This window comes from Moschus berezovskii, chromosome 10 (assembly GCF_049115385.1).
Source record: "Moschus berezovskii isolate FMDL1 chromosome 10, NW_MosBer_1.0, whole genome shotgun sequence".
Classification (NCBI taxonomy): Eukaryota; Metazoa; Chordata; class Mammalia; order Artiodactyla; family Moschidae; genus Moschus; species Moschus berezovskii.
Genome location: NC_142469.1, coordinates 3687201 through 3705690, shown reverse-complemented (window position 1 = coordinate 3705690; position 18490 = coordinate 3687201). Strand labels below are relative to the sequence as shown.

The window sequence follows — 18490 nt, the reverse complement described above, 5'->3', positions numbered from 1 at the left end:
GGCCCTGGGCAAGACATGTGCCCCGCAGGTTTTTCCCCAGTCTCTCCATCTACAGAGTGGGAGTCACTCTCCCATCTCCTGCCTAGGTCTGTCAGGCTATGCACAGCTCCAGTGCCTGTTCAAACTTTATGCTGCTATCACGTGGAGCTTGGACACTGAGACTTCCCAAAGGACGTATTCCACACAGGGCAGACCTAGCACAGAATGGGGCAGAACTAGGCCTGGATGGGCGCTGGGACCTGGGAAAAGGTAGTCCCCTTCTTGGTTATTCTTGACCCCAGCATTGGGAGGACTGGAAAGTCATATTCAGACATCGCCCCCTCTGATGTCAAGCTTCCTGGTCCTCCTCAAGTGTTCCACTCAGCCTGGAGAGGTGGGGGAGGCTGCCCCGACAGTGGCTCCCCGCATCCTTGTCTTTGAGTTTCATCATCGTGAAACTTGCAGGGGGAATAGACAGTGTCATTGTTTCCAAACTCAAGAGAGATTCATGCAAATTCTGTGACATTGACTCATTTCCTCTCTCCATTATTCCGTCTCTCGACCTCCTTCTGGATCTTTCTTGACCTTTCCAAATTCAGTCTGTCTCTTCCTCTCTGTGTCTCTCGTGTGGATGCTGGCATGCCTGTGAATGCATGTACTCAAGTATAGGTATAGTGTTGACCTAGGGTGAGGCTTTAGGGTTTGGTTTCGAATGAGGTTTAGGTTTGGGGTTGGAGTTGGTGTGAGGTGAAGGGATAGGTCTGGGGTTTGTTCTGGGAGACGTAGTGGTGTGAGTTCTCAGTCTCTTTTATGTAGGAACCCGTTCTCGGTTATTCTGCTAGCCAGTATGCTTTTGTGTTCAGTTTGTTATCATTTTGTTTGGTGAATGCTTAGCATTTCTGTTGCAAAGCTGTTCAAGTGGACGGAAGCTCGTGGGTGTCCTCTGGTTTCCTGTTTCCTTAAATTGAAGAGACCCAATTTTGCTTCTCCCCTCCACACACACATGTTGAGAAGTCCCTGACATTAAGGAGCCTGTGGCCCGTGCTTATTTCCAGGAATTTCATCACTTCAGGCTTTGCTTTGAAGTGTTTCACTGAATCTGAGGTGCTATGAGACCAAAAGCCAATGTGATTGTTCAGATGGACCCATCTCAAATTCCCACGTCCTTTCGTCGCAGAGGCTCTTGTTCCCATTCGTATCGCCTCCCCTCCTTTGGCGTCGAGGAATTGACGGTAGAAGCTTGGGTTTATTTCTGGACCCTCAATTCCATTCCATGGGTCTGGTTCTGTGTCTTTGACTTCTTTCAAGTACTATGCTGTCCTGATGATTCTAGTGTGATAGTCTAATTTGCTATCAGGCAGCCTGCTATGTCCATTTCAGGGCTTTGCGGCAGATTGCACTGACTCTTTTGACTCCTTTGTGTTTCCATAGACATTTTGGAATTCTTTGGTTATAATGCCCTGAGAGCAGCCGTTGGTATTTTGAGAGGAAGAGCGTGGACCCTCTGGATTGCCCCACGGTGGGGGTAGCGGGAAGGGGGAAGTGACATCATCTTCCCAGGAGGAATTCTTCAGATCCGTGAGCACAGCTTCTTTTCCATTGGATTAGTGGGCTTCACCTTCTTTCATCCATTTCTTGCAGTTCTCTGAGAAGAGGGGCTTCCCTCCTGGGTTAGATGGACTCCTAGCTATTGCCTTTCAGGGAATATCACTGTCTGTGGGGTTGATCCTTGCCTTCTCCTTCTAAGCGTTTGCTGTGAGTGTTAGAAATGCCAAGGATTTCTCTTCCCCTTCCTCACTGTCCACCTTTCTGAGCCTCCAGGTAGAACAGTCCTAAGCCAGCATCCCACAGGGCTCGGGGAGTGCCGCTAGACCATGTTTCTCAGGCCACCAGTGCTGGGCATCATTTGGTGTCTTCTTTGTGTCACTTCCTCTCCTGGTGTCCCTTCAGAGCTCTCCTTCAGGCTCGTTTGTGTTCATGTCGTTTGTGTATTAGGAGCCAAATCCTGCCTAAGCTCTGCGTGTGCAAACAGTTGCCTCCCAGCTTGGTATGTGACATTTGTGTTTTTCAGACGGTCTTTCCCAGAGTCCAAATCTTGGAATTGATGAAGTGCACTGTGTTCCCTGGACACTCTTTGTGTAGTGCTTTTCTTTATTGGGTGTGAAGACTCAGAGCTCATGTCTAATGCCTGCTCCATTTCCTTCTGGATTTGTGGACCATTTTGCATGGAAGGTATGTCTAGGATTCCTTTGAAGTGCATTTGTTGAGAGGTGTCAAGTTTCCATGGACATGCATGTTATCCTCTCTGGTTTCCAAATCCGTTGCTCCTAACCTCTTTGGGAGACCTTCTTGGAAAGATGGGTGTTTCTCAGCTTGCATTTCCGCAGTTGAATTGATTCAGCAGCTCTAGCATCAGTGACGCTGTGTGCAGTGAAAGGGGAGTTGGGTGCGGCCTCCGTTTCAGCACCGATCCCCAGGTCGGGTTGACAGGGCGCTGATCTTCCATCTGTGAGCCAGAGGCCACAGGCATCCTTGTGTGCCCTTGGCTGTGTGAGCAGCTGAAAGAAGTTTCGTCTCTGCAGGCGCCCAGCAGGCCAGTGGCCTTGGACCTCCATAGGTGAGCATCTCAGAGGCCAGGAGCCACCATGCCAGAAGTGGAGTGGGATCCACCCTGCGGCTGGGCAGTGATCGTCAAGAGATGCTCCTGTGGCACTTTGATGGGTCCGGCACAGTCTTCTCCCAGAGAGCGAGAGAGATATCTATGGGGTCTACTAGGCCCTCCACTCCCTCTTGTCGTCCCAAAGGCTGGTTGTCACCATCCTGAGCACCTAGCTCTGAGATGATGACCACAGACACCTGCACTGTGTTTCCCTTTGCCCGCGTGTCCGTGAGAGGCGTCAGGCAGCCTCTGAGCTACACTAGCCATGTGCATGGCTTCTCATTGGACCTGCACGTGTTTCTTCTGTTTCCTTCCCGATCACTGATTTTCTCGAGCTTCTTGGGGCCACATGGATGGTGGGTCTTTCTCTGGTCTTGTGTTCTGAGGAACACTTGTCCCTTTGACCGTGTGGGTTTATCTTTCCATTTCTCCTGCCTGGTTTATTTTTGTGAGTTTGTTTGTGCCAGCAGAAGAACTCCTCAGTGTTTCCTTTGTGCTTGAGGTGTCCCACTTACAACAGCACTGCTTACCTGGAGATTTGAGCATTTGCCGAGAGGGCTTCGTTTGGCAGATGATATCTTGAAAGGACCTACACTGTCCTTTCAGATACCCAAATGCTGCTTCAAATGACATAGAAACCAGAATTCTCCAGTTTGGTCTTCCACTATTTGGGGAGTCATAACAATCCCCCAGAGAAGACAAAAGCTACCCACTCCAGGATTCTGGCCTAGAGAATTTCATGGACTGTAGAATTCATGGGGATGCCAAGACTCTAACAATACTGAGAGACTCTACCTTTCACCTTCAGTCAGAGCAAAAACCAATATTCTATCATTTCAGTGATTGGCATTGATTGGGGACCCCGAAAAGAGGGAAGGAAATGCAGAGAGAGGAAGACTCAATGTTTCAGACGGGGGAGAGAGGAACAGGGAGTGCTTGCCATGAATCCAGGATTTGCTGGGACATGAGGAGGGGGGGATAGAATGAGTGTGTCCGAATGTAGACAATGGTAATGCTTACACAGCATTGTGAAGGCCTCCATATTCCCAAATGGCATCAAGGAAGGAAATTCTATTGACACACACTTACTTGCAAAGTATACAGAAAGCCATATAAGACATAAAAGATGAGAAGAAAGATGCCTAGGAGCCTGATGAAAATCAGCTCAGGTGACGGGAACTCAATCTCTCCTGGGTGGGGAGGGAGTGGACGGTGTCCACGGGGAACACACAGGGATGGAGCCTGCAGAGCCAACCGCGCCCCTGGATGAGGAGTTTGATGAAAGGGCTCTGGGGTCCTGTCTAAAGCAGGGGCCTGTTTTCCCTGCAGGGGTGGGACAGTCATGGTGAGTGTCTGATTCCTTGGTAGGAGCCATGGCACGCTGCCTCTGCACAGCTGGTCACTCAGGCCGACTCGGATTCTGCCGCCAAAGCCCAAGCAGGTGCAAGTGCACGTGGAGGTGGAGGTTCTGGAAGGCGGTGTGGGACATTGGGGCCTGGGGCTGGGGGTTGTGAATTCACAGAGATCCAATGTGCTCAGGGTGCTGTTCAGGCCCCGTGTCTTTGGGAGGGGACGTCTCAGGTCTCAATCTCCCCTCAGTGGATCCCTGGGTCCTTCTCCTGGGGCTCCCACCTCCATAAGGACAGGTCTTGGATGTGGAGGCCGGCTGAGTTTGATGGCCAGAGCTAGAGCTTGGAGAAAAGAAAAGTTTGCCACAGGCCAACTTTGCCATGTGCCTAAGTGGGCACGAAAGTTTCCTAGAGATTCGTTAAGAAGGCCCAGCATCGGAGTCTTCTCTGCAGTCTCAACTATGAGTGGTGTGAGGCCAGTCTTTTGTCCAGGCCCAGCCCTAGCTCTGGGGTCTCCTCGCTGTGTGACACAGCACCGCCTCCCCACGCTCACATGCAGCAGCCCCAGCCACCTCACCTCTGTGCTCTGCCATGGTGGGCTCCAGGTCCTCCTGCTGCCTCCGAGGAAGGGCTTCTCGGAGCTCTGCGTCAGAGCTGGCTGTGCTGAGCTCCGTGGCAGCCTGAGATTGGGCCCCGGGGTGTGTGCTGGGTGGCGTCTGGGCAGTAGGCCTTGCCCGCATCCTCTTCATCGCCAGTTGGGCTGAGCCTTCCGGTACCACACTCACCTGGAGCCTGAACTGGGTCTCCCGGGCAGGGGGCTGGTGCTCTGAGCCCTCCCTTGGGAGGTGGATGGGGTGTGCCCCTCAGGGGCCACCTCAGGTGTGACGCTCTGCAATGACAGTGACCATCAGCCAGCCCTGCTTCGATATGTCTGAGCTGAGCCTGGCCAGGATGCCTGTTGCTTCTCCCCGTCTGCCTTTCTGCTCCCAGAAAGATCAGAGAGACAAGTGTCCGCTCAGATACCCACACAGGAGGACGAAGACCCCCATGAGGGTGTGAGGTCAGCCTGGGCAACCGGTTCTTCCCGGACGCTCCTCATGCCACCCAGCCTGCTCTCCCCTGGGGTGTGGACACAGGCGACCTATGGTCTCTGACCCACATGCGGCTGGGCTTGCTTGAGGCAGACACACCCCGAGAAACACCCATCCACACACAGGGAAAGGCCTCAGACTTCCCCGGTATGGACGAGAGAGGTGGCCGGACCCGACCTGGGGCTCCCCTGTTACCTTTCTGTTCCTTCCGGCAAAGAGCCAGAGGCCTCTTTGGGGAGCCCTCAGCCAGCATCGACCGCGTTCCCACACACTCTGCCTGTGAGCTCGCCTGAGGCCCTGGCCTCTGGGCAGGGGCAAACAACAGAACATCTTGACAGCAAGAGATCTGGCCAGGGGCTCCTCTCTGCTGGGGAGGCCTGGATACCCGGGTTGCGGGTTCTGTTGGTTTCTATTGCCAGGAAGTGACATCATTTCTTGGGTTCGTTGCCGAGGTCCCTTCCACAAAGCTCCCCAAGGGAACCTCTGGGTTTCTGGCTGTTTCCCCACGCCCTTAGGCCACGTGCAGGAAGAGTGACACCCACACAGCCCACCACACAGCTTGGGGAGACCTGAGTGCAGCCAAGGCCTGAGCTCTGTGGACACAGCTCCTTTCAGCCCAGGCTCCTTCTTCTCAGAAGTGATGTGGCCCTGGGCAAGCCATGTGCCCCACAGGCTTTCCCAAGTCTCTCCATCTGCAGAGTAGGGGTTACTCTCCCATCTCCTGCCTAGGTCTCTCAGCTTACAAATAGCTTCAGTGCCTGTTCAAACTTTGGGCCACTATCACATGGAGCTTGGACACTGAGACTTCCCGAAGGACAGATTTCACACAGGGATGACCTAGCACAGAATGGGACAGAATCAGGCCTGGATGGGCTCTGGGACCTGGGAAAAGGCAGTCCCCTTCCTGCCTATTTCTTGGCCTCCACATTGGGAGGACCGGAAGGTCATATTCAGGCCTCACCCCTCTGATGTCAACCTTCCTCGTCCTCCTCAATTGTCCCACTCAGCCTCGAGGGGTGGGGGAGACTGCCCCAAGAGTGGCTCCCCGCACCCTTTTCTTTGAGTCTCATCATCGTGCGGCATTATCCCTCTTGCAGGGGGAATAGGCACTGTCATTGTTTCCAAACTCAAGAGAGATTCATGCAAATTCTGTGAAATTGACTCATTTCCTCACTCCATTGTTCAGTCTCTTGCCCTCCTTCTGGCTCTTTCTTGACCTTTCCAAATTCAGTCTGTCTCTTCCTCTCTTTGTCTCTCCCGTGCATGCTCGGGAATGCATGTACACATGTATACTGTTGACCTAGGGTGAGACTTAAGGGTTTCGTTTAGAGTGAGGTAAAGGTTTGGGGTTGGAGTTGGTGTTAGGGGATGGGATAGGTCTGGGGTTTCTTCTGGGAGACGTAGTGATGTGAGTTCTCAGTCTCTTTTACGTGGGAATCCCTTCTCCGATATTCTGCTTGCAATTATGCTTTGACTTCAGTTTGTTACCATTTTGATTGGTGAATGCTTAGCTTTTCTGTTGCAAAGCTGTTCAAGTGGACGGAAACCCATGGGTGTCCTCTGGTTTCCTATTTCTTTGACTTGAAGAGACACAATTTTTCTCCCCCCCCCCCCACACACACAGGTTGAGAAGTCCCTGACATTAAGGAGCCTGTGGCCCGTGCTTATTTCCAGGTGTTTCATCACTTCAAGCTTTGCGTTGATATGTTTCACTGAATCTGAGGTGCTATGAGACCAAAAGCCAATGTCATTGTTCAGATGGAACCATCTCCAATTCCCACAGCCTTTCGTCGCAGAGGCTCTTGTTCCCATTCGTATCGCCTCCCCTCCTTTGGCGTCGAGGAATTGACCATAGAAGCTTGGGTTTATTTCTGGACCCTCAATTCGATTCCAAGAATCTGTTTCTGCGTGTTTGATTTCTTCCCAGTACCATGCTGTCCTGATGAGCCTAGTGTGATAGTCTAATTTGATATCAGGTAGCCTGCTATGTCCATTTCAGAGCATTGTGGCAGATTGCATTGACTCTTTTGACTAATTTGTGTTTCCATAGACATTTTGGAATTCTTTGGTTATAATGCCCTGAGAGCAGCCGTTGGTATTTTGAGAGGAAGAGCGTGGACCCTCTGGATTGCCCCACGGTGGGGGTAGCGGGAAGGGGGAAGTGACATCATCTTCCCAGGAGGAATTCTTCAGATCCGTGAGCACAGCTTCTTTTCCATTGGATTAGTGGGCTTCACCTTCTTTCATCCATTTCTTGCAGTTCTCTGAGAAGAGGGGCTTCCCTCCTGGGTTAGATGGACTCCTAGCTATTGCCTTTCAGGGAATATCACTGTCTGTGGGGTTGATCCTTGCCTTCTCCTTCTAAGCGTTTGCTGTGAGTGTTAGAAATGCCAAGGATTTCTCTTCCCCTTCCTCACTGTCCATCTCTCTGAGCCTCCAGGTAGAACAGGCCTAGTCCAGGCTCCCACAGGGCTCAGGGAGTGCAGCTAGACCATTTTTCTCAGGCCGTCAGTGCTGGGCATCATTCGGTGTACTCTCCGTGTCCCTTGCTTTGCCTGGTACGCCTTCAGACCTCTCCTTCAGGCTCATTTGTGTTCATATTTTTTGTGTATTAGGAGCCAAATCCTGCCTAAGCTCTGTGTATTCAAACAATTGTCTCCCAGCTTGGGATGTGTCGTTTGCGCTTTTCAGACGGTCTTTCTTAGATTCCAAATCTTGGAATAGACAACATTCACTGAGTTTCCTGGTTACTCTTTGTGTAGTGCCTTTCTGTAGTGTGTCAGAAGACTCAGAGTTCATGTCTAATTTCCGCTCCATTTCCTTCTGGATTTGTGAACCGTTTTGCATGGAACATATGTCTAGGAATCATTTGAAGTGCATTTGTTGAGAGATGTCAAGTTTCCATGGACATGCATGTCATCTGCTCTGGTTTCCAAATGCGTTGCTCCTAAACTAATTTGGAGACCTTCTCGGAAAGATGGGTGTTCTTCAGCTTGCATTTCCACAGTTGAATGGATTCAGCAGCTCTATTAGCAGGAACTCTGTGTCCAGTGAAAGGGGAATAGGGTGCGGCCTTCCTTTCAGCACCGATCCCAGGTCGGGTTGACAGGGCGCTGATCTTCCATCTGTGAGTCAGAGGCCACAGGCATCCTTGTGTGCCCTTGGCTTTGTGAGCAACTGAAGGGAGTTTCGTCTCCGCAGACGCCCAGCAAGCCTGCGGCTTCGGACCGCTAGAGGTGAGCATCTCAGAGGCCAGGAGCAACCGTGCCAGAAGTGGAGTGGGATCCACCCTGTGGTTGGGCACTGATCGTTAAGATATTCTCCTGTGGCACTTTGATGGGTCCGGCACACTCTTCTCCCAGAGATCGAGAGAGATGTCTCTGGGCTCTGCTAGGCCCTCCGCTCCCTCTTGAGGTCCCGAAGGCTGGTTGTCACCATCCTGAGCACCTAGGTCTGAGATGATGACCACCGCCACCTGAAGTGTGTTTCCCATTGCCCATGTGTTTATGCGAAGCTTCTTGCTGTCTCTGAGCTACACTAGGCATGTGCATTGCCTCTCATTGGACATGCATATGTTTCTTCTGTTTCCTTCCTGATCACTGATTTTCTAGAGCTTGTGGGGGCCACAGGGATGGTGGGTCTTTCTCTGGCCTTGTGTTCTGAGGAACACTTGTCCATTTGTTTGTGTGGGTTTATCTTTCCATTTCTCCTGCCTGGTTTCTTGTTGTAAGTTTGTTTGTGCTGGTGGAAGAACTCAACCTTACCCTTGTGCCTGAGGTGTCCCACTTACAACAGCACTGCCTACCTGGAGATTCTGAGCACGTTTGCAGAGACGGCTTCGTTTGGAAAATGACATCTTGATAGAACCTACACTGTCCTTTCAGATACCCAAAGACTCCTTCAAATGACATAGAAACCAGAATTCTGCAGTTTGGTCTTCCAATATGTGGAGAGTCAGAACAATCCCCTGGAGAAGGGAAAAGCTACCCACTCCAGGAATCTGGCCTAGAGAATTCCATGGACTGTAGAATTCATGGGGATGCCAACACTCTAACAATACTGAGAGACTCTAACGTTCACCTTCAGTCAGAGCAAAAACCAGTATCCTATCATTTCAGTGATTAGCATTGATTGGGGACTCCGAAAGGATGGGAAGAAATGAGAGAAGACTCAATGTTGTCAGGCGGGGGAGAGAGGAACGGGGAGTGATGGCCATTATTCCAGGCTTTGCTGGGAAGTACGGGGTGGGTATAGAATGAGAGTGTCCCAATGTAGACAGTGGTGATGCTTACACAGCATTGTGAAGGCCTCCATATTCCCAAATGGCATCAAGGAAGGAAATTTTATTGACACACACTTATGAGCAAAATATACAGAAAGCCATAAAAGATGAGGATAAAGATGCCTAGGAGCCTGATGAAAATCAGCTCAGGGGAAGGAATATCAATCTCCCCTGGGTGGGGAGCGAGTGGATGGCGTCCAAGGGGAACACACAGGGATGAAGCCTGCAGAGCCAACTGCGCCCCTGGAAGAGGTGGTTGCTGAAAGGGCTCTGGGCCTCTGTCCAGAGCAGGGGCCTGTTCTCCCTGCAGGGATGGGACATTCATGGATTCATGGTGGGCGTCTGAGTCCATGGCAGGAGCCAGGGCAGGCTGCCCCTGTGCAGGTGGTCACTCAGGCCCTGACTCGGGTTCTGCCGCCAAAGCCCGAGCAGGTGCAATGCATGTGGAGGTGGAGGTTGTGGAAGGCGTTGTGGGACATTGGGGCCTGGGGCTGGGGGTCATGCAGGCACAGAGATCTGATGTGCTGGGGGTGCTGGCCAGTACCTGGCTGGACAGGTGTTTTTGGCAGGGGCGTATCAGTTCTCGATCTTGCCTCATTGAAACCCTGGTCCTGCTCCTGGAGCTCCCACCTCCGTAGGGACTGTTCTTGAATGTGGAGGCCGGCTGAGTTTGACGGCCAGAGCTAGAGCTGGGGGAGAAGAAAAGTTTGCCACAGGCCAGCCTTGCCATGTGCCTAAGTGGGCACGAAAGCTTCCTAGAGATTTGCTAAGAAGGCCCAGCAACGGACTCTTCTCTGCAGTCTCCAAGATGGGTGGTGTGAGGCCAGCCTTTGGTCCAGGCCCAGCACCAGCTCTGGGGGACTCCTCCCTGTGTGACTCAGCACTGCCTCCTCACTCACGTGCAGCAGCCCCAGCCGCCTCACCTCTGTGCTCTGCCATGCTGGCCTCCAGGTCCTCCTGCTGCCTCCGAGGCAGGGCTTCTAGGAGCTCTGCGTCAGAGCCGGCTGTGCTGAGCTCAGTGGCAGCCTGAGACTGTACCCCAGGGTGTGTGCTGGGTGGCGTCTGGGCAGCAGGCCTTGCCCGCTTCCTCTTCATCACCAGTTGGGCTGACCCTCCATGGCCACGCTCACCTGGAGCCTGCACTGGGCCTCCCGGGCAGGGGCTGGTGCTCTGAGCCCTCCCTCTGGGAGTTGGATGGGGTGTGCCCCTCAGGGGCCACCTCGGGTGGGATGCTCTGCAATGACAGTGACCATCAGCCAGCCCTGCTTTGATACGTCTCAGCTGAGCCTGGCCAGAATGTCTGCTGCTTCTGTCCGTCTGCCATTCTGCTCCCAGAAAAAGCAGAGAGACGAGAGTAGCTCAGGTACCCACCTGGGAGGACGGAGAACCCCCTGAGGGCGTGAGGTCAACATGGGCAGCCGGCACTGCCCGGACTCTCCCCATGCCACCCTGCCTGCTCTCCCCTGCGATATGGACACAAGCGGCCCACGGGCTCCTGACCCACATGCGGCTGGGCTTGCTTGAGGCAGACACACCACGAGAAACCCCCATTCACACACAGGGAAAGGCCTCTGGCTGCCCCGGGTGGGACGGGAGAGGTGGCTGGACTCTGCCTGGGGCTCCCCTGTTACCTTTCTGTTCCTTCGGGCAAAGGGCAAGAGGCCTCTCGGGGTGGCCCTGAGCCAGCATCGACCTTGTTCCCACACACTCTGCCTGTGAGATCGCGTGAGACCCCAGCCTCTGGGCAGGGGCAAACGGCAGAAAATCTTGACAGTAAGCGATCTGGCCGAGGGCTTCTCTCTGCTGGGCAGGCCTGGATACCCGGGTTGCGGGTTCTTTGGGGTTCAGTTGCCAGAAATTGACATCATTTCCTGGGTTCGTGGCCGAGATCCCTTCCACAAAGCTCCCCAAGGGAACCTCTGGGTTTCTGGATGTTCCCCCAGGCCCTTAGGCCACGTGCTGGCACATTGACACCGACACAGCCCACCCCACAGCCTTGGGGAGACCTGGGTGCAGCTAGGGCCTGAGCTCTGAGGACACAGCTGCTTTCAGCCCAGGCTCCTTCTTCTTAGAAGTGATGTGGCCCTGGGCAAGCAATGTGCCCCACAGGGTTTCCCCAGTCTCTCCATCTGCAGAGTGGGGGTCATTCTCCCATCTCCTGCCTAGGTCTCTTAGTCTACGAACTGCTCCAGTGCCTGTTCAAACTTTGGGCTGCTATCACATGGAGCTTGGACACTGAGACTTCCCAAAATACGGATTACACATAGGCCAGTGTGGTTGGATAGTTCCTCATATCCTTGCCTATGATAAAATTGGAGGCTGTCAGGCACTCAGCTGACCTCTGCTCTGGTACTCCTGTCTGGTCTCCATCTCTTCTCATTTCAGATTATTCATGTTTATACAAATCCCTGTGGATATGTTGGTGTGTATGTATGTATCTGAGTGGCTAAGCGAGGCAATGAAAATAGCTTTCATTATCAATAGATAGGCATGTATTACAACTATATTAGCTTTTTTCTTTTCAAACATCTTACTAAAAATGTCCGGGTCACAAGGTATATTTAAAAAAAAATACTTTGTTTGACTTTTGATCAAAAATGTCAATCTGTTTTTTGAATCAAAATAAAATAAATGATTTTGATATTATCAAAAAATGAACAAAGTTTTGATATCAAAATAATAATATAGGTGTTGTTACCAACAACATAATTATTTTTTAAAAGTATAAACTTTGTTTGCAGTTCTTTTTGTTCTTTAGATAAAAAGACAGTCAAAATATTGTTTATTTTTTTGACCTTAAGACTTGAAACATATAGTTTTTTTACACTAAAATGTACAAACATTAAAATACAAATTCCTTCAAACTGGTAATCATCCATAGTTGTTTTTATCTAAAAAAAGAAATTGAACATCAACTAAAGGCAAGTATAAAATAAAACCAGAATATATTTCTTTGCATTAAAGATCATTTTCAGAATGATACTTAATGAGCATGGAAAGGACTATACATTTTATCACATTTATCAATACCTCATGTGAAGTCATGTATGCAAAGAATGCTAAAATAGAAAAAAAAATCAGTAAAACTTCAGTGTTCTCAAATATCTAAATTGTCTGCCTACGTTTTAAATCCATTTAAATGCAAAAAAAAGTTATTCATCAATTTCAGTTCTGATATTCCAATCAATGAACATGAAAAGCTTTACTTAAAAGGAAATATCCATACACTGTTGATGGAAGTGTTAAATGGTGCAAACACTTTGAGAAACAGTCTGGCAGTTTCTTATAAAGTAAAACATATATCTTCCCTAATCCAACATGAAGTCCAAAGCACATTTATACAATAATATATGTAACAGCCAAAATCTGTAAATAGCCCAGAAGTCCATCAAAAGACAATGGATATATAAACTGTGGTATATTTATAAACTGGAATACTACACAGCAACAGAAATCAATGAACTACTGATAAAAGAGGGTCTTAAAAACATTTAGACAGGTAAAAGAAAACAGAAACAAAGGGTCCATACTGTATAATCTCATTATATTAAGTTTGAGAACAGGAGAGATTTATCTATGGTTTTTTATTTTTAATTAGAACATTGATTGCCTGAGGTGACTGGGGATTGATTAGGCAGGGGCGCAAGAGAACTTTCTGGAGTGATGATAACTAACTCCAGATACGGTTTAAAGTGCACAGGTGTAGTCATTTGTCAAAACTCATCAAATGCAATATTTAAGATTTGTGTGTTTCACTGTTTGCAAATCTTACCTTGAGTATCAAACACACACAGATAAATACAGGCCTCTGAAATACTCACGCTGAAATGTTTATGGGTGAAGTATTCTAGTTAATTCCACCACTGATTTTAAAATAACATTTTACTCAGGCATCCCTGGTAGTACAGTGGTTAAGAATCCACCTGCCACTTCAGGGGGCATGGGTTTGATCCCTGGTACAGGAACATCCCACATGCCACTGGGCAACTAAGCCCGGGCACCACAAACTACTAAGCCTAAGCTCTAAGACCTGGAGCAGCAACTACTGAGCTCATGTTCTGCAGCTACTGAAGCCTGGTGAGCTAACCAACTCAGCATGCTTAAAATTCATTTTCATTATTGTTTCTAATTTTAGATGTTGGATTTTAAATGTTGATTTAGTTTTTTTAAATTTATAAAGCATTCATATGGTCCCAAAGTCAAAGATACAGAGAAAAGTATTCGTAATTCTGCATGGGAGATTTATCTCTTCTCTCTATTTACTTAAATCATATCGGTGTGTACTCATGGGTATTTGTCTCATAGTTTGGGCTATAATCAATACTGCTTTCATTTTGTTGCCTAAATTGTTCTAGCCTTGGTCTTCAGGAGCTCTTGCTGTTGGATCCTGTATCCTTTGGACATATAATTGTGGGATTTTTGGTTTTATTTTCAGCATTCACTCACTTTCTGGCACTACAGGGTGCTCCAGGCTTATCTTGTGTAGTTCCTGCTTCAGTCCTAGAATCAGCCATTTCTCCAAGGAGCTCTCTGGATGCTTTCCCTGGAGAGTGTGTACTAGAACTGTGGAAGTGTGATCTGGGTGCTATGTGTGTTCTGCTGCTAGGATGTCACCCCTTTCAGCTGGAGGAGCAAGGACATATGTGTATGTATACTGTCCCCAGGAAATGCAGGCTCACCACCTGTATCTGTATCACGTGGTACATGAGTTCATACTGATGCCTCTAACTGTGATCCATTACCACGTGGGTCCTCCTACCTTCCCGCCTTGCTCTCTGTAACCTGTCATTCCAACGGTGAGAAACCTGGCTCCCCCCATCTGCCACCCGCCTCGTCCATCGTTCCTTGTTCAGTTCCAGTCTACACGTATGGACGACGCTTCAGAATTGCAAACCCATTCCCCTGTGTGCAGAGGGCACGTATACAGTTCCTGTCGCCTTCAGTCTAACAGACCCCGTTTCCAAAGTAACTTCAATCAGCACCTTTTGCCCCCACCCGCTTCAGGGAGGCTGTGTCATATGTTTGTGATACAGTTAGAGCCCCCTTTCACAGTCTGCATTCCTTCCTGAGATCCCTTGACCGTCTAAATGACTTTTTAACAGTTTGTGTCCATTAAGGTTCACTCTTCATGCCATGAAGTCCTATTGCTTTTGACAAATGCATTGCATCATTATCTATAATTACATGATAGTTTCACTTCCCTGAAAAGTCCCTCTACTTACTAAACCTTCCCCATCCCAAATCTCTGCAGCCACTGACCTGTTTACCATGTCTGCAGAGTTTGCCTTTTCCAGAATTACATGAATGAATTGTTGTAAATGGATTCATATAGCAGCAGTGAGCACACCTCTCTCTGTGCCGGATTTTCCATATATTTATTATCCGTATATTGTGCACGTATTATATGCTTTATTCTGTCCCCCCAAAATCATTGTCCATGGGCTATATACTATTATGTCGTACATAATGTCAGTTTATAAGTCTCGATATTTGTTTTCCCACTCTGTCCTTCTTCAAGGGTGTTTTAGATATTCTCGACACTTTGTTATTTTTATAAAAATGCTGGTATTGTCAAGTTCCACAAACACTTTTTCTCTGGAGTATTGATTGTGAGAGTGTTGAATCTGTAGATGAATGTGGGGAGATGTGATATATTTATAATAATGAGTCTTTAATTCATGTGCGGGTGCACATCTCTGTTTATTTGGATTGCCTCTAATACTTTTCAGTGAAGTATTAGAATGTTCTCCACAGAAATTTTGTATATCTTTTATCAGATTTACTCATAGGCAGTTGTAACATTATGAAAAATTGTAAAACAGAAAAGTAGACTGAAGAATATATGGAGCTCACACATCCCTGTCATTCTGTTTCTTTTGTATTTTCTGTATACACCATTATTATATCATCTATCAGTAATGATGGCTTTGTTTTTCTCTTTCCAGTGCTGCTGCTGCTGCTGCTGCTAAGTCACTTCAGTCGTGTCCGACTCTGTGTGACCCCATAGACGGAAGCCCACCAGGCTCCCCTGTCCCTGGGATTCTCCAGGCAAGAACACTGGAGTGGGTTACCATTTCCTTCTCCAATGTGTAAAAGTGGAAAGTGAAAAGTGAAAGTGAAGTCGCTCAGTCGTGTCCGACCCTTAGTGACCCCACGGACTGCAGCCTACCAGGCTCCTCCATCCATGGGATTTTCTAGGCAAGAGTATTGGAGTGGCTTGCCATTGCCTTCTCTGCTTTCCAGTGCTAGCACCCTATTTTTCCTTCTCTTACTGTGCTTGCTACAATAGCCATTGCATGTCAAACAGAATGAAGATAGCAGCCTGCCTTCCTGTTTTCAAAGAAAAAACTTCAACATTTTATGTTAGATTATAATTTGGCTATCATCAGATCAAGGTTCCATCTGCATTTAAATTACTGAAAGGTGTTTTAATGATGAATGGATGTTAAATTTTATTGGCTGCATTTTCTGATTCTGTTGAGTTGGTCATATGTTTCTCCCCTGTTCTGCTAATGCGACAGGTTGTGTTGATAGATTTTTAAAATGAAAAACAAATTCCTGGTATTAAAACTCAACAGTGATAGGATGGGTCAGAGCTATCCATGATAAAACTTGGGGAGATGGGGGAAATCATTCTATTCCTACATAAACGTCCAAAAAATAGAAAAAAAAGGAAACGTTCCCTGATTCATTTTGCATAAATACTAAACTGTTGCAAGGAGAGTATAAAAGAATAAACAAAAAATTTCAATCAATGCAAATTATTATAGAGACAAAACATCAGCAAACAGAATTTAGCAACGCATAAAAAGCAATAGATCTTACCATGGCTCACTATATTAAGCTCTGACTTCTTCCCCTAATTGTTCTCTATCTTGGCCCATTGTTTGCTTGGTCAAATCACTTGTTTTAATATGTAATCACATTATTTATCCGTTCACTTCTTTCGGTCTATCTCCCCCTAGAAATTTTTCAGAATTATATTTTAATGAAGGAAATCACTTAAATATTTGTTGTTTGTAAATGGATGTTTTTGGTAAAGTGCTTTTATGTTTTTCTTTTGGATATTAATAAGAAACATGGCGCTGTCCTTCTCTCACGTTGAAAAGGCCATTTTGATAAATTACGGACAATCGAAAACATGCTGTGAAGTTGATGGAGTAAAATGTTGCAGGTAACCTCCTTATTTTGTCAATGACAGACATACCGATAGAATGCTTAGTTCTTTGCTGACTCCATAGTTGAAACCTGAAGATTACCACTGCTGGGTTGAGTTCTGGGGGCAGCGCATGGCTGGATTGACCAGGGGTATTGGAGTGTAAGCATGAAACCAAGGTTGCTGGGTCCAAGGGACTAAGGAAAGTGTTGTTAGAAGGCAATGCTGGGACCTCCCTGGTGGTCCAGTGGGCAAGGCTTCAGCTTCCAGTGCACAAAACCGAAAACATAAAACAGAAGCAGCATTGTAACAAACTGGATAAAGACTTTAAAAATGGTCCACATTAAAAAATAATCTTAAAAAAAAGGGACTGCTTGGGGGATGGACCTGAGCCTGGATGCTGTGGACGTCTGAGAGGAGGAAAGAGTGGAGGGTGTGAATACTAGTCATGACTAGCTATGACAATTGGGTTTGCCTTAGTGTTCTGGTTGGTTCAAGACAATGAATAATAATGTTGCATAATGGGAAGAGACCAAAGGACCACTCTTATTGGATGGTGGTGCTTGCTTTGAGGTGGTTTAGCTATGAGGAAGGCCAGGGAATGACAAGCCAAGTTTGAAACAACACAAAGATGTGGGTAATTATTTTTCTTGATTAGCATACTTACCATAAAGAACTGAATTTTGAAAGGAATAATTCATTTCAGTTTCTAAAATTGGGCTTTCCTGATAGCTCAGTTGGTAAAGAATCTGCTTGCAATGCAGGAGACTCCGGTTTGATTCCTTGGGTTGGGACTATCTGCTGGAGAAGGGACAGGATACCTACTCTAGTATTCTTGGGCTTCCCTTGTGGCTCAGCTGGTAAAGAAACTGCATGCAATGCAGGAGACCTGGGTTCGATCCCTGGGTTGGGAAGATCCCCCAGGGCAGGGAAAGGCTACCCACTCCAATATTCTGGCCTGGAGAATTCCATGGACTGAATATAGTCCATGGAGTTGCAAAGAGTTGGACATGACTGAGCGACTGTCACTTTCATTTTCAAAGCTGAATAGAATAAGGATCACAAAAGTTAAAAGTTTAAAGCAAGGATATCCAAAGTGTGAGCACAGGGGGTTCTTTAAGGCTTCACATACAGGCTTTGAAGCAAGCATTAAGAAAAGTATATTGTTGCTAAGGCTTAATAATTTTATAAATATTAAATTTTGTCAGCTACCAAAATAACTGAATGATTAGTGTAAATCAAAATAAGACAATGATTTTATAAAAATTAAAACAAGATTTTTCTAAATACTAAACTGGATGAATAATGTAAATATCTGCTAGTTTTCATGTAGTTGAATTAATCCTAATAGAATACAATACTTAAGCTAGGAATGGGGAAGAGGGAAGGAGAAAATATGTTTTTGAAACTTTTAATGTATGTATTTGAAAAAATGATTAGGTTTTAGAATGACTCTAATTATATTATTTATACATATCTTTGGGCTTCCCTAGTAGCTCAGCAGTAAAGAATTCACTTGCAATGCAGGAGATGTGGGTTCAATCCCTTGGTTGGGAAGATCCCCTGGAGGAGGTCATGGCAACCGACCCCAGTATTCTTGCCTGGAGAATCCCATGGACAGAGGATCCTGGCGGGGTACAGTAAATAGGGTCAGAAAGAGTCCTATAGGACTGAAGTGACTGAGCACACATGCACACATACATACCTTTATTGTCTTTGTGTCTATAAAACTGTATTTCTGAAAAGTCAATAATACACATATGGTACAAAACTCAAAGACTATGAAAATGTTACCCTCTCTCCTCTGTACTCAGGCAGCATTCAGCCTGAGGGAGCTGCTGCTTGTTAACTTTTTTCTATTCATGCATTTTGCACATTTTCTTATTGGCTGTTTTATTGTTTTCTCATCGTCATTTTATTTTGTTGTCATTCTCATGTAATGAATAACTTCTGTGTGGATTGTCTATATCATTT

At 47.3% G+C, this 18490-nt stretch overlaps 1 pseudogene; it reads right to left on the bottom strand.

Annotated features, from left to right (window-relative positions):
* Positions 1-347: 347 nt before the first annotated feature.
* LOC148776273 (uncharacterized) lies at positions 348-5408 on the bottom strand (annotated as a pseudogene).
* Between the last annotated feature and the right edge of the window lie 13082 nt (positions 5409-18490).